Raw genomic sequence first — 15,400 nt, 5'->3', positions numbered from 1 at the left:
GCCTGTTTCCGATTCTGTGTCTCCCTCTCTCTCTGCCCCTCCCCCATTCATGCTCTGTCTCTCTCTGTCCCAAAAATAAATAAACGTTGAAAATTAGTTTGACTTTTTAAAGCCTTAAAATGAAGGAGAGTGCAAAATTAATACATTAAACCTATCATAAATTACAAAATAACTGTTCTATAAATCAAGAATTAGTGTGAAATCATATTTTAGAAGCTCAGTCACTGCCATATTTATGACCATGCCATGTAATTAGCTGACTCACCTAATAAGACTTCACAGAAGAGCAACGCTGCCAGCTTTTTTTTTCCTGTTAACTTGGTTATAGACCTAGTTCCAAACACTAATGTACATTAGGAAGTCTAGGAATAAACTATTTTTTGTTTTCACATATAAAAATTAATCCTCTTCTTCAATTAATGAAAAATGCTACTAAACACACACACACACACACACACATTTTTAAAAAATTTATTATTTAAAATTTTAAAAACACCCCCTTGGATAGTGATTGAATGAGACATCAAAATGAAAGTAGGTCAACCTAAGAAAGATCTACTCTTGTGTTAAGCTCAAAAGCAGCCAGTCATTTTATCTTTCAAATGCACTGATATATGGAGGCAAGTCTTAAAACTAGCAACTGGGTACAGAATCAATGAGGAGTTAGAGATCAGGAGTCTTCTATATTTTAGGGATGTTGGGAATGCTAAAAGGCTCCCAGAAAGAAAAAATCTGCCATCAAAATCTTAGTGATCCAAGATCCAGGTATTTGTTTTCAAAACTTGGGGGGAAACTGGTCTTAATATCTGACTGAGAGAAAATATGTCAGGCAAAATAAACTGCTCATACACCAAAGACTGGATAGGACCAATAGGGCTCTGAAGCACAGAGTGAATACAGTAGCTTCAAGACTAGTGGATGTTGAATCTAGGAGGAGAATCTTAAAGAGAAATATAAAGATGTGTCTTCTTCATCTATGAAAGTAAGACTAGGAAAGGCCCTAAGAAAGCCAGAGCACAACACAGTACATGTAATCAGATGCATGTGATATCTGAGGTTCCAAGAGTCTCCTTACTACTGGGAACAGAGGCCAGTCACATGTGAAAGGCTTTGAAGAAGTGGAAGAAAAACTCTTCAAGTGGATCTCAGCCTTCAAGTTGGAATATAAAGATTTATATTCCATAGTATCTGGAATTCTATAGTGTATGTATACATAAACCATGTATATGTCACAGTAGCATCTATGACTGACAAAAGAACTCTGGGAACAAGGCCCCACAGTTGTCACTTTCTGTGGGTGTTGCAATTACCCTATCCTGTAAATTCTTTCATTGTTAAGCTTTGTCACACTATTACGGTCATTACTTTCTTTTGGTTACTTAGAAAAAGTCTCCTCTGAAAACCTCTATCCATGTTTCAACAGATCAGAGATAAAAGGAAATCTACTTAAAAGATTATCAAGAAAGGTAATGGCCTGGGTGTATCCTTAGAAGGTCATTCAAGTAAAATATTAAAATGCTTAATTTTCCATTTTACAACTAAGGTTCATTTATAGCTTACTCTATATTTGGTACTGTCTCAAGAGTTTCACAAGCATTATTTGATCTTAGAAAACAATCCTATGAGAAAGTTACTACTATTATCTCTATTTTATCAATGAATTAACAGAAATAGGCAGTCTGGCTCCAAAAGCACTTAGCTATCATGCAATATTATTTGTCAAGATTCTTGAAAAACAACAACAAACTTCTTATTGAAACATTAATCTGAGCTTACACAAGATAAAATCAAGTTTCGAAAAATGAAGAGTTTAAAACACTATACAAAATATTTTATGATTAAATATCTGAAGTCTATTACTACTTAGAAATTTGTCCCTATTTTTATCAGAATAAAAAAAATAAGGAACTAAAACAATTGCCTATCTCTTTGTCTTGAGAAATGTATTTACAAGGACAAAACCAGATAGAATGTATTTTTTAACCATATAGCTATTAAATCTGCAAACACTAAGCTAATTAATTTTTATAAAGAAAAATAGCTTATTACTAATTCAATGCATAGCATTTTTCTCGTTTAAACCTTTTCCTTAGTGTCTTTTAACAGAATAAAGATGATAAAATTGTCAGAAATACTGTTCATTTTGCCCCCAAATACGTGGCACAGAAACCACAGTTTTTTAGAATGCTTTGCAATATCATCACTTGAGCTTCCTTCTTCAATCCTTTTGATCAACCAATAAAGCTTCTGCCTGGGTCATAGCCTTGTCTTCCTTAGCTTTACTTTGGAAATGGCAATCTCTCCCAAGCCCCTACACCAAATTTATTTTGGTTATCATAATAAAACATAATGGCCCGTTAAGTCCATGGGGCAGATATTACACTTAGTCATGATGTTTATTTATTTACTCTGCCTTATCCCACAGAGAATTTGAAGGGGAATCAAAGATTATTTCCTCAACACAACAAGTGAATACCCTTTGCTCTGTTTAATGTTGTCTTTTTTTTTTCCTTTCTTTAGGCACTAAATGTTTATTTGTGTTCTTTAATCACTTTTAAAGCATCCATTATTTCTGGAGTTCTGGATTTAATTTTCAACCATTCTCATTTCTTTAATTTGATTTATTTATATCTTTTTGGCTTATATTAAGTGGAAACTCCTAAATTTCTGTATAAAAGGGAGAAAAAAAAACCACAGAATATTCTGTATTTAAGATGCTGCAACTGTCTCTACAGTTACAAAGAGTAGGTGGGGTGGGTTCACGTGCGTGTGTGTGTGTGTGTGTGTGTGTGTGTGTGTTGGAAACTATACATTAAGGATGATTCCTAATTTTATTACTCTTGAGGAACTAAAAATGTGGTTACACAATCACTCTAAATACTTTGTGTCATAGTCCCCTCCCTCCAACAATTGTATATATTATTTGTTGTTGGGAAGACAAGGAAAACATACGCTTTTAAGAGCATGGGATTTGGTAGCCAACTGACCTAGCGGTAGATGGTATCTGTGAGATTATGAGATGTCTCAAATGGAAAATGATAATAATAAAACCTGTCCCAGACTGTTGTAGTAAATGAAATGATATACATAAAATAGCCTATAATGACCAGTGCAGTCAGAACAATACAAATATTTACTAGGCATCTACTTGGTTCTGGAGTGTCTTAAGCATTTTATTTTTAAATATATATATATTATATAAGTATATATATAATATATATTAAATTTCTGATTTTATATATTAATATATATAATATATATATATATTAAAGTTTATTTATTTATTCTGAGAGAGAGAGAGAGAGAGAGCACAAGTGGCGGTGGGGCAGGGAGAAAAGAGAAAGAGAGAGAATTTCAAGCAGGCTCCACACTGTCAGTGCAGAGCCAGATGTGGGGCTTGAACCCACAAACCATGAGAACATGACTTGAGCTGAAGCTGGACACTTAACCAACTGAGCCACCCAGCTGCCCCTAAGCATTTTATTTTTGTGATCTAAGTATCCCAATAAATGTACATCCTATATTGTCTCAATACATATTACCTGTTATATTTTCATCTTGTTGCTAATTTTTATAAAGATTCTGTGTGGGGGGAATGATTGAAACAAACAACTGTTTTAAGAATTGAAGCTTTTGCCTTTTTCATTGGCTACATGCGACTCTCCATTGGACCTCAGAGTTTTGCCTTTCTCAAACTGGTTCACAAGTCATCCTTTTTGTCTCCTTTCTCTCAGCTGCCTAGAAATGCAGCTGAAAACTTGTAGTAGATTGAGGTTGTTATATTCTGAGTACATTCAAGTGAGATAGCTCTATAGCATTTGCCTTTTATATATCAGTGCAAATGCTACAAGGACACTGTCCTAATTGCTTTTAACTAAAGACTTACAAGTAATGTTATATTTAGACAAGACTGAGGATAAGAAATATTCACAGCACCAGTACTTAAAGAAGAATGTACTTTTCTTGATGTTTATAATGCTGGTAAAGAAGCACCTCTTATCCTTGCAGTAACTAACTTCTCATAATTGAAGAAAAGCAAAACCTATATTATGACTTATTTTTGTAGACTCTTGGGTCAATCTCACAGAAGGGTTAGTAATGTGTCTATGAAACTGTAGACAGCTATATTAGTCAATTATAACCTTGACATAGAGACACACATGGGAAAAAATATAGAGTACAGAGGTCTTAAAAATGGCAAATACCTATGCTAAGCTAAATTAGAGAAAGACAAATATCATATGATTTTACTCAGATGAGGAATTTAAGATACAAAACAGATAAACATAAGGGAAGGGAAGCAAAAATAATATAAGAGCAGGGAAGGAGACAAAAACATAAGCGACTCAAATATAGGGAACAGAGGTTGTGGGGGAGGGGGATGGGCTAAATGGGTAAGGGGCATTAAGGAATCTACTCCTGAAACCATTGTTGCACTATATGCTAACTAACTTGGATATAAATTAAAAAAGAAATTATTAAAAAAATGGCAAATACCAATATTGCAACATTAGTATTTAAGACGAGGTGTCACAATAACTTGGTAACACTGTGACTTGTTTCCAAAAATGTTCAATGTATTTGTGTTTAAGGGGCTACACAATTGGAGAAGACAAATGTAGAATTAACCCTATTTTGTACAATGAATTGACCAATGATAACTTTTATATTATTTATCAATAAATTCCTCCAAATTATAAATTATGAAACAGAAAATGTTGTTTCTCTATAATCTAATTCAGAGATAGAGCTTCCATATATTTTATGTTATATTATTATCAAACAGGCAATCTTACTGCCAATATCAACCTACTCAACTAATAGAAATTATTATTAAATGGAAGGATTATGAAGTGGATTAGCCACAGCAATAATCTGGAAAGAGGTGGTCTGGTGACTAGAGGAATAGGAATGGTAATGGAGCAAAGGGATTGCCTTGGTGAGATGTTGTAGAAGTTGAATGGACAGAATTTAGCCACTGATATTTAAGAACTGTGAGAAGTCTGAGATTTTATCCTACTTGCAAGCTAACAAGGTAGTCTCCCACAGTTTTACAGATACTGGCCAAAAACACAAGAGTTCTGGGTCAGAGGTAAATGTCTTTTTTACCTATAACAACAGTAGTAGCCAAAGTATCATCATTTTCTTGAGTTGATTCTCTAAGTCCTAATTCCTACAGGGAACTTCAGGTGACACCTACAGTCAGTGAATCGCATTTACAGAGGAGGAATCCAGGGTCTAGGAACCTGAATCTTTTCTAGTAGGCAGTGAACATGTCTTTCCTTTGCTCCAGAATGGGACATTATCTCTAACCAAGGCTATAAACACACTCACCCTTTGCTTTAGACAAAGAGACTATCTTTATCTTCCAAGGCTGTTCACTTTACAAAAATCCTTGAAATACAGTCTCCAACAGAAGGCAGCTAGTGCCTCGCTTTCAAAATGTACAAAAATGTGAGGCTCTTAAGCTCCCACATTACCTGAAAGCACAGATGATGCAAGGAAAAGGGATAAAAACAAGTTTTGAGTTTGACTAGGAAGATGGGGACCATTAGTAGTTGTAACAGAGAAAAAGAGGACAAAGTAAATTTTAATGCCAGTCATTTTGTATTATATTGACGCTGAGGTGCCTCCATAAATATATGTTGAAAATAGATGAGAGTTGAGGCTTTGGAAATATAGGTATATTTTGAATACTCCACAGAAGTCATCAGAGCTCACAAAACTAAGAGAAAAAGAGACAAGCGAAAGAAAACATTACAGTATCACATGAAGAAACTTCTTAGCTGGAAGGCAAGGCAGGAAAAAGAGGTAAAAGCAAAGGCAGACAGGAAACAATATTTTAGAAGCTAAGTGAAAATAGTTTTACTGACAGATTGGTACTGTCACTGGCGGTTTCAAAAACTGAAAAAAGAAAATAAGAGAAGAACATAGGTACACTTTTAGTACTAAGTATTTTATGCAATGGAGATGCATATATGTTTATTAAATATTTAGGTTTGTTGAATAATCCAGAAAAGTTGAAGAAGTCAGATTTCAGGGAACAAGATTTCAGAAGAACAGATTTCAGTGGGAGGCCAGGATGGTAGACAAAACTGAGAAGTTATGCGTAGAGAAAGTTGTTGGGACAATTAATTTTTAGGGTAATGGGATTTGCAATGACTACTAGTCTTCTGCGTTTTGTTTTTTGTTTCGTTGCTTTGTTTTTATTTTAAAGAAACAGAGAGGGGCATCTGAGTGGCTCAGTTGGTTAAGCATCTGACTTCAGCTTAGGTCATGATCTCACTGTCTGTGAGTTCGAGCCCCACATCAGGCTCTGTGCTGGCAGCTCAGAGCCTGGAGTCTGCTTCAGATTCTGTGTCTCTCTCTCTGTCTGCCCCTCACCCACTCACACTCTATCTCTCTCTCTCAAAAATAATGACAACAAAAGAAATGGAGAGATTTTAATGATTTCAATAGGGATAGAGTTTCACAAGACAGGGATTTTGTTGGTAACATAAAAATCTCAAAAGAGAGAGAAAAGGATGGAGTCAAGAACACAAGGATGTTTACTTTGGAAGAGGCAGGACATGTGTCTGCACATATATTTCTTAATGGAAACAAGAGAACCCAAAGGAGCCTGAAACATATGGTCTCTATTTTTACAAAAAGATAGGTAATGAGATTATAAATATGAAGGATCTAAGGGTGACAAAGGCAGGGGAAGCAGCTTATGTTTATTGGATGATCTCATGGTTAATCATCTCATTTTATTGATGATAAACATGAATATCAAAGATTGCATGTTTGCCTAAAGTCACAAAGATGCTTAACAGTAAAACTGAACTCAAAAGCATCATCTTATGCTAAAGATATGTTTTTAATTGCTATGGTGGTGTTGTGGTTTTAAATAGAAAAATTTTATAATGGATTCTGAAAAATAAAATATCAATTAGAAAGAAAGAAACAGCTGCTGAGAAGTAATGAGTGCCAAGTGGAATCTGGGTATCATTATTTTTTCGTTGAACCAACCAGCACAATATCCTGATTTTTCTTTAGCAGGCAAAGGATTTAGTCTAACTTTTGAACTATGCACATGGATTGAGTTCACGGTCAACTGTTTTACAGCAATAATAGGATTTAATAGATGAAAAACCACCACAGCATTCTACTGCCAGTTTCTTGTCATAGAGTGACTTTCTGGACCCATAGCTAGTTTCTAAACAAATCATTTGAATGGCCTGACTTGTTACATTAACTAAAAGCCAAGTCTAAAGCATAGATATATAGATAGACATACGTATGTACACACACTATATTTATATACCAAACCACTTTCTATTCACCCAAATTCCTAAATCATACAATATTTTTTAATAATTCCAAGCATTTGCAAACAAGAAAAAAAGCTACTTTGGCATAAAATTGACATGTGCAAAAGAGACTATCCATAATACATTTTAAAATGAGAAGAAATGAAATTTGATTTTTAAGATTAAAAACAATTCAATATAAATCAATATTTAATTATTCTGAATGACTATTGTATTTGTTTTGCACATTCCTATACAAACTTTTATTGCTTAATTTACCTTCATTTAAAAAAAGTTAACATTATTCATTTTCTGAGAGACAGAGAGAGAGAGAGACAGAGAGAGAGAGAGAGCATGAGTGAGAAGGGAGATACAGAATGTGAAGCAGGCTCCAGGCTCTGAGCTGTCAGCACAGAGCCCGACGCGGGGCTTTAACTCACAAACCGTGAGATCGTGACCTGAGCCGAAGTAGGATGCTTATCCGACTGAGCCACCCATTTTATATTCCTCTTCTAATTTTAATATCTCTGGAATTTAAGTCTGGAGAACTATTTAATCTTCTCTTGCCCTAACTTTTCCAGTGTTCTGGCATTCTTTTTTTTTTTTCTTTTTGTTGGCACCCCGACAAGCCAATCATTTTAAACTTATGTATCATTATCATAGCATAATTGTTATTGAGTATAATATACCTATCTCTTCACAAGAAAGTTTTTAAAATCTCTGTGTAAATAGATAGACGTGGTTCCATCAATTCCTCTCCGCCTGGGACAGGGTATTTAGGCACATCAAAGGAATACAGAGTTCCTTGAAGCAAGTATGAAAACCACAATGATCAACTAGATACATACTTCATCAAAAGAAACATACAAACATTACTTCAGGAAAAAGGGCAGCATGATACAATAGGGTATCAGTAGTTTAGAAACTTGAAGCTTCTTTCAAGGTATAAATTATAATTTAACAGATTAGATAATCTGTATTTCATCTGCATACCTATAAAACAAGACTTTCAAACACATGCACATCAGTTACAGGTAGGTGTTATACAATATGTATACAGTGAGTGTCTAGATGTGAATTATTAGACTTTCAGTTTTATTATCTTCACAGTATAGCACAATATGTATTGATGAATAAGTAAATCAATAAACAAGATTAACATGGGTTAGTTTTAATCATATTTAGAACAGAAATCACTTCCATAAAACATGTAAAGATGGACCTGTAATCATATTACCCCTAAATCTCTGTAACTGATGTCCCAATTTCACTATTAGCTATTCAGCCTTGGGGTTAAAGACTGCTCTCTCGTCTGGTCCTCTCTTTAAATGTCACAGCTATTTCTGGCAGGTAAGACAACTGCCTTGGTTAGTGTGAACACACACCACTGTGGAGTGCAAGGCACCTGAGAGAAAAGGCTGCTAAAATAGGGAAATAACTCGGGGGGTGGGGGGGAGGAAGATGGGAAACTGAAAATATAACATCTATGCATTTTTCAACTTAAATCTCATTGACATGCCAGTCATTTTTAAAAGAATATAAGGTATTTAGAAAATGTAGTGTTGCCTCTGGCTATACTTAATACTGGGGCCACTTAATACAAAGCAGTGTCCTTGCCTGTCTCCCAAAGGACAATTCAGAATTGAGAGCTCAATCTCCAAGGATGGTTTATATACTCTGTATCTTGAGGTACACCAAGCAGAGAGTTTATCATTTTCAGAAAGCATGCCATTATTCAAGTTAGAGAGAGGGCTGATAAAAGACCTTTTAAAGATTTAGAAAGATCACAAAGGCCAGCTGGCTTTTCACAAAAACAAAGTATTTTTATGCAGTTTCTGACTGAATTTATGAAGTCCAGAAACTCACCCAAAGGCTTAATTTTTTTTTTTATTTAATTGCAATGGGGGGGGGAACAATATTATTTGGACTATCAATTGTGAAATTAAGCAAAAGGGAAGTTTTGCTAATGGGTGGTTTAATATTCATGAATGTGATGGTTCAGCATTTTTTCCAATGTTTCCCACAGCAAGAACACTAATTAATGATCATGTACACAAATGGAACATATCATTTCCTGGTACTTTTTTTTTTCCCTTGCCAAGAGTTAATACTTCTTATTTTGAATATGTTTTATTATTCCACTCCACGTTTCCCTATTCCTACCGGAGCATTACTTGATTTTCTTTCCACTACATCTTCTTATCCTCACTATTGGTTTTTTTAAAGACTGGTTCACTATACTGAAATCCTCCAACTGTGAACTGAGCACTGTCTTTCTTTCCTGATCCATCTGATATCAGGCTGACTTTATGAAGCATAAGCATCAACATGAAAGAAAAGACTTTTTTAAGTTTTTATTTATTTTTGAGAGAGAGAGAGAGAGAGAGAGAGAGAGAGACTGAGTGTGAGCAGGGGAGGGGCAGAGAGAGACACACAGAATCTGAAGCAGGCTATGGGCTCTGAGCTGTCAGCACAGAGCCCGACACAGGGCTCAAACCCATGAACCGTGAGATCATGACCTGAGCCAAAGTCGGATGCTTAACTGACCGAGCCACCCAGGCGCCCCGAAATAAAAGATTTTTAAAACAAATGCCTGAATCAAATGAGAGGTCAAATTTGGCATAGTGTTTTGTGTCTTGAAAATCTTCCTGCTGTAATTATCTGAAGCCCTTGGCTAGATAATTATTAAGGGACTCTTGCAATTGTCCCTTTTCTCCACATAGATCACCACATTAATTAAGAGAGGATCACTGGAGACAGGTTGCTGTTCTGCATCTTTAAGTATTTTTAGTTCTTCATTTTCAGAAGAGAAAAAAATACATTAAGAAAAAGATTGCTTCTCAGCCAAATTTTCTGATATACAGATATTCTCAAAAAGATCTCCGGAATGTGCTTTAATCTTATTTCTGCAATTTTTTAAAGGAGATCATTATGAATTTCGCACACATTTTATAGCCTGTAATGTACTTATCTAATCAGATTTCAACTGAGCTAGTAAAGAAATATGAATCAGGTGCTTGTTGTGATGAAGATGCTAAAGTTATACCTAGACTAGATCACCACCGTAAGATGTGAAAACTTAGCGAAACAAGAAGCAAACTGATAATTCATTAGCGTGAGAGTGGTACAACATTACTTTTGGGGATGGGGGGGGCTTCCCAGGTTAATGTAATGATCAGAGAACCTGGCTCTTGGTTACAGGAATGTCAACCAAAGTTGACCCATGGATATTTGGAAGATATCTTATTACATTGTGCTGTGTTAAAATAAAAACGCAAATAAAAGCAAGCAAACTGAGTGATAAGAACTTCAGTTTCCTCACCAATTTCCTTAGTTACCTATTTCTAAGGCCAGTTCTCATGCCCACCAGAAGAGAAGGTATCTAAGAAGAGTGACCTAAAGTCTTCATCATTACCATATCCTTAGATTCTAGAATAATAAATGCACCTAGTAAAAACAATCATTGAATAACTATACCTCTTCTATAAAATTTTCCATGATATCCTCTGTCAGAGCTAATCTCCCTTTGCTATGTGCCATGCTAAATGCTTTCCCCATGGATCTAGTTCAGCATAAACTGTCATAAGATTATTGGTGTAGGTGATGTCCTCTAGGAGGTTTTAAGTTCCTAAGAGCAGGGATAAAATCATATTCATCTTTATCTTCTATAGTTCTTTGCCTAGCAAATAATGCCAAGAAAAAAATTAAAAATGAATAAATATATATAAAGACACCAGTGGAGAAAACAGAAAACCAAGAGTTATTAAAAAATAAACTGAATTAAATTGTGTAAAATAGCAATCCCTTGGTGATTTATAGCAGAAATTAGGATTCGGATCCAAATAAAAATAGATACTAATGCCCCATAATATGATTTCTTGTATAATACATACAAATATATATTTTTGATATTAAATGTTTATGCCAAATTTAAATTTTTAAATTTATTTTCCTTTTATGTATAAGCAGTTATGGTACATTAAAGCCAATATGCATGCCCATCACCTGAGGTACTCATTATAAATGCAGATTTCTAAGCTTTGATGGTTAACTACTAAATCAGAATTTTGGGGGGCTAACCAATAAGAATCTGAATTTTAAAAATAAGCTCTTAGGATGATTTGTTAGGATTAAAAGTGACTCTGTTTTTTACCTGCTATTGCAAAATTTATATTCATTGGCTATTAAATTTCCTTTCTCTGAGAAAAAAATTTTTCTCTGGGGAAAATTAAAATGTAATCAGCTTTTCTGAGAGATTACACTTCTACAAAAACCTTGATCCCAGTGACTATATCATCCAAGGCAGTGAAGTGGCCTCTAGTCCTTAGCCCCAATTTCCTTGCAGAAGTCTCCCAAAACCATTACAGATGGTCCATTCTGGATAAAAAAGGAATGCATTAATTATAAAGCATTTAACAATGGAAAAAAAAAGTGGTTTTTCAAAATTACAAAAAATGAATGACTATAAATAACGCTTAAAGTTAAAGTATCTTGATTATAGAATGAAACTATAGGCCAGGTGATAATGGTAGCTAATGCTTTTTTGACAATTTACTACTTGTTATTCATCGGGCTATTTCCCATAATCTTAGGATGTAGGTACTAAGATGAGGTCCACTCTACAAACATAACTAATTTACCCCAATTCAATCCACTTATAGGAAATGGAACCAAGCATGTGAGCTCTGGAAGCCATGCTCTCCAGTACCAGGCCACATTGCCTTTCAAAGAACACCTGGATATGTGTGGGTGTACCTTTAGGGATACATGCATACCAGCATGCTACTTGTGTTTAATCTGTCTACCAGTGTTTACATTAATGATTGGAATTCCAGGCAAATGAGAAAATATTTGTATCTTCTAAACCATCAAAATTTTAGTGGGATTCATTAATAGTCTGTATCCCTTTCAGCGGTACCTTTAAAATTTAACAGGTGAGGACCTTTCTATGAATCAAACGCAAGTACAAGAGACATTGAAGAAGAAACACTTTCCCCATTTAACGTCCACTGAAAAATCTCTAGTTTCTCCTGAAGATGACTTTTAAGTCTTGCCACATTTCCCAGAAACTGCTACCTTCTGACTTCTTTAAAGAATTTAGAAAAAGAAAACAAACTGAATACAAGGTAAGTAATTATTATAATAATGTTTCACTCTCCCTTCTTTCTTTCTCGACCACACCATCTGCTATAAAATCAATTAATAACAGTCTCTAAGCATCACTTATTTAGTTAATATACAGATACACAAACAAATGTGTAAGTACACATACATACCATAAACTAGAATGCCTTTTTGGAGGTGTTTAGGAGCCTATGGGATGTCTTTATTGTTTAAAAATTTCATAGCACTTATGCTCATGAGGAAATTTAAAGCTGGGGAACAAAGAAAAAGGATTACTATAGATTTTTAAAATATTTTTAAACAGCTTGCCAAGGATTAAATTATCTAAGAGGCGAGAGCTGTTAGACTTTGCAATTAACTATTTGATTGGAGCCCAAACACTTTGAAGTTTTATGTTAAATTGCAGACTTTCATTCAGTAGAACACAGAATTCCAAAGGTTCATTGACAAGTAAAATATCAACCAGTTTTGCATCTATTAGCCAATTCATTTTAGAATTTCTTTGACTCACTGTTTCTGTGAATCTTTATTCCTCAATTTCTCCTTTGAACCAATCTTACCGGCTTCCTGGCTCTTTTATTAATTAGTTGAATAAAATCTTTGACTTGTATTCATGCTACTTTTGTCTGAAAGACATTTTTTACTGTTGAAACTATAATACAGTATAGAAAAACCATTTTCTATATTCACCTGAAGCATTGTTGAATTATTTTTTCCTCTTTTAGTTTTGATATTCTATATAATTTTAGATTACCTAAAACCTCAGAAAATGTTTTATTTATAATCTCCCCAAGTAATATAATTTGTTACCTGAATTCAATAAGTAGAATTCTTTGGAAACTTTCACACTGAAAAGTAAATATATACAAAGGTATGAACTATTTTCTAGATATCTAAGTTCTCCTCAATATAATACACTTAGTAGGAACTCAGCAAGAACATTAGATGGATTTTTAAAAACATACATCCCATGGGGTGTTTCTATAAATTACTTTTTAAATATATTTTCTCTTTCATTTTGCTTTCCATTTGGAATGTATTATGTGCTTTGGTGTTTTCAGAGAAAGCATGCATCTATCCTATCCCAAGCATCTTTTCTGAAGAGCACAGGTAAAATATGCCAAAATATGAACAAGAACAATGACAACCCATCCAATCAAGTGGGCTCAGAAGGACAAAAGCCAGAGTATCTAAAGCAATGAAGGATTCTGACCACTGGGAAGTGGCTGCTCCATTTCCTTTTCCAAAAGCTTTTTATATAGAACATCAGTCTGCTTTCCTATAAAGATGAGGCCAACTCCCTTGACAGCGGCCCCTCCTCCCCACTCCCCCATCTCTAGTCTACATACACACCCACAGAGATTAATTAACACTTGCTCCAGGAAGAACCACAGACAATAGCATCCGATATGGGAATAGTCCTTTGTGAATAAGTATAAAACTTACAAAGGAGGAGGGAGATATTCTAAGAGAAAAGCATTGGACTTTATTGCTTAAAGCCAAAGAAATTTGTATTTGTGATAAAAGTATGAAAAACATACATTTAAAAAAAATGTTTAAATGTTTATTTTTGAGACAGAGACATGGAGAGAGAGAGTGGAGGAGGGGCAGAGAAAGAGAGAGAGAGAGGGAGGGAGACACAGAATCTGAAGCAGGCTCCAGGGTCCGAGCTGTCAGTAGAGCCTGATGTGGGGCTCGAACCCACAAACCATGAGATCATGACCTGAGTTGAAGTCAGATCAACTGGGTGACTGACTGAGCCACCCAGATGCCCCAAACATACATTTTTTTTTGGAAAAAAAAAAGTACACAACAATGAAATTTGGCACTGATAATCTACTGTTTTTGTGCCAATTTGGGTCTATTTCTTAAGAGGCTTATGTAAAATGAACAACAGTAGCTAAAACATTACTATTATGCCATGTGGTCAAGATCTGAGAACCTTCAATAAATGGAGAGTTGTGATGCCACAGACAGATATACTTCTAAAGGCACAAAGAGAATGGTAGTCCTTTTCACTATGATATAAAGCATTTTATATGATATGGTTATAAGTATAGTTTGTTTTTTTTCAAAATATAATACAGTCAGATTTTTTGAATAACTTAAACTCAAGATTCCTTGTGTTTTGAAGAAATTTATGAAAACATGTTCACATTTATATGAAAAGATTTTTACATTGTGAAAATGGGTATGTAAGCATTTTGCATCCAAAAATATCACCACGGTTTTGTTGTTCCTTTTTTAAAAAAAAACTTGTTTTCATACATTTTTGGTTTTATATCATAAATGACATAAATTGGGCAATGTTAATCCCCTTTGTAGAAATTTTAAATGCCTTCCCACCAGTCTATACATAAATCCTTTTTACTATAACTTATACAACCTGTGGTCATTTTTTATCTATAGCCTCTGTCCCTTTCTCTCTCAAAGCTTGTAGCTAGTCTGGCCCCTTTCATGCCATTAAAATGACCAGATTCTCCCCTTCTCAAGGCCTTCAACATGTCCTGCCTTCTGTCTCGCATTTCCATCACCCCACCCCAAAATTTCATATTCTCTTTCTCTCTCCCATCACATAGTCAGCCCCTTCTCATTCTTTCCATCTCAATTTAAATGTGACCTTCCTGTATGAAGTTTCCATAAACTGGATTGTCTGAATCCAAATGGCTAATAGGTTCCTATTTTCATTATGTGCTCAAAGTATCTATTTTATGATGCTTTGTTAAAAAAAAATGATAAAAGGGAGGTAGTCTCAGGAGGATAAAAGTGCTGTTATAGAGGTGCAAAAGTGTAAATAGTAGTCTGTTAGTCTGTTCGCCAGCTTGGTTCTAGGGAGCTTAAGGAGGAAGAGAGAGAGAGCCACAGCAAATGCTGAAGGCACCGTTTTGATTGAGGGCACAGGAAGCAAGGTCACTGGCCAGGGTGGCAGTGGAAGGATTCCTCCCTTAGTAACTTGGGGGCAGCAGATTTCAGCAAGCAAAGCA

The 15,400-nt window shown here is 34.9% G+C and overlaps 1 protein-coding gene and 1 long non-coding RNA gene across 2 annotated transcripts in view; both read right to left on the bottom strand.

The window, feature by feature from the left end:
- The window catches only part of SNCA (synuclein alpha), a 70,835-nt gene that overhangs the window by 36,841 nt on the left and 18,594 nt on the right, over positions 1-15,400 (bottom strand). The gene's annotated exons all lie outside the window — the stretch shown is intronic.
- Positions 27-13,268, bottom strand: LOC115512419. The gene is made up of 3 exons (XR_004343538.1): positions 13,227-13,268; positions 12,569-12,667; positions 27-64 (listed from the first exon to the last, which is right to left on the bottom strand). It is a non-coding gene; the product is annotated as an uncharacterized LOC115512419 (long non-coding RNA).

The sequence above is a fragment of the Lynx canadensis genome, chromosome B1, assembly GCF_007474595.2.
Source record: "Lynx canadensis isolate LIC74 chromosome B1, mLynCan4.pri.v2, whole genome shotgun sequence".
NCBI classification, from domain to species: Eukaryota; Metazoa; Chordata; class Mammalia; order Carnivora; family Felidae; genus Lynx; species Lynx canadensis.
Note: the sequence above shows the minus strand (reverse complement) of the source record. Positions and strands in the feature narration are given on the sequence as shown.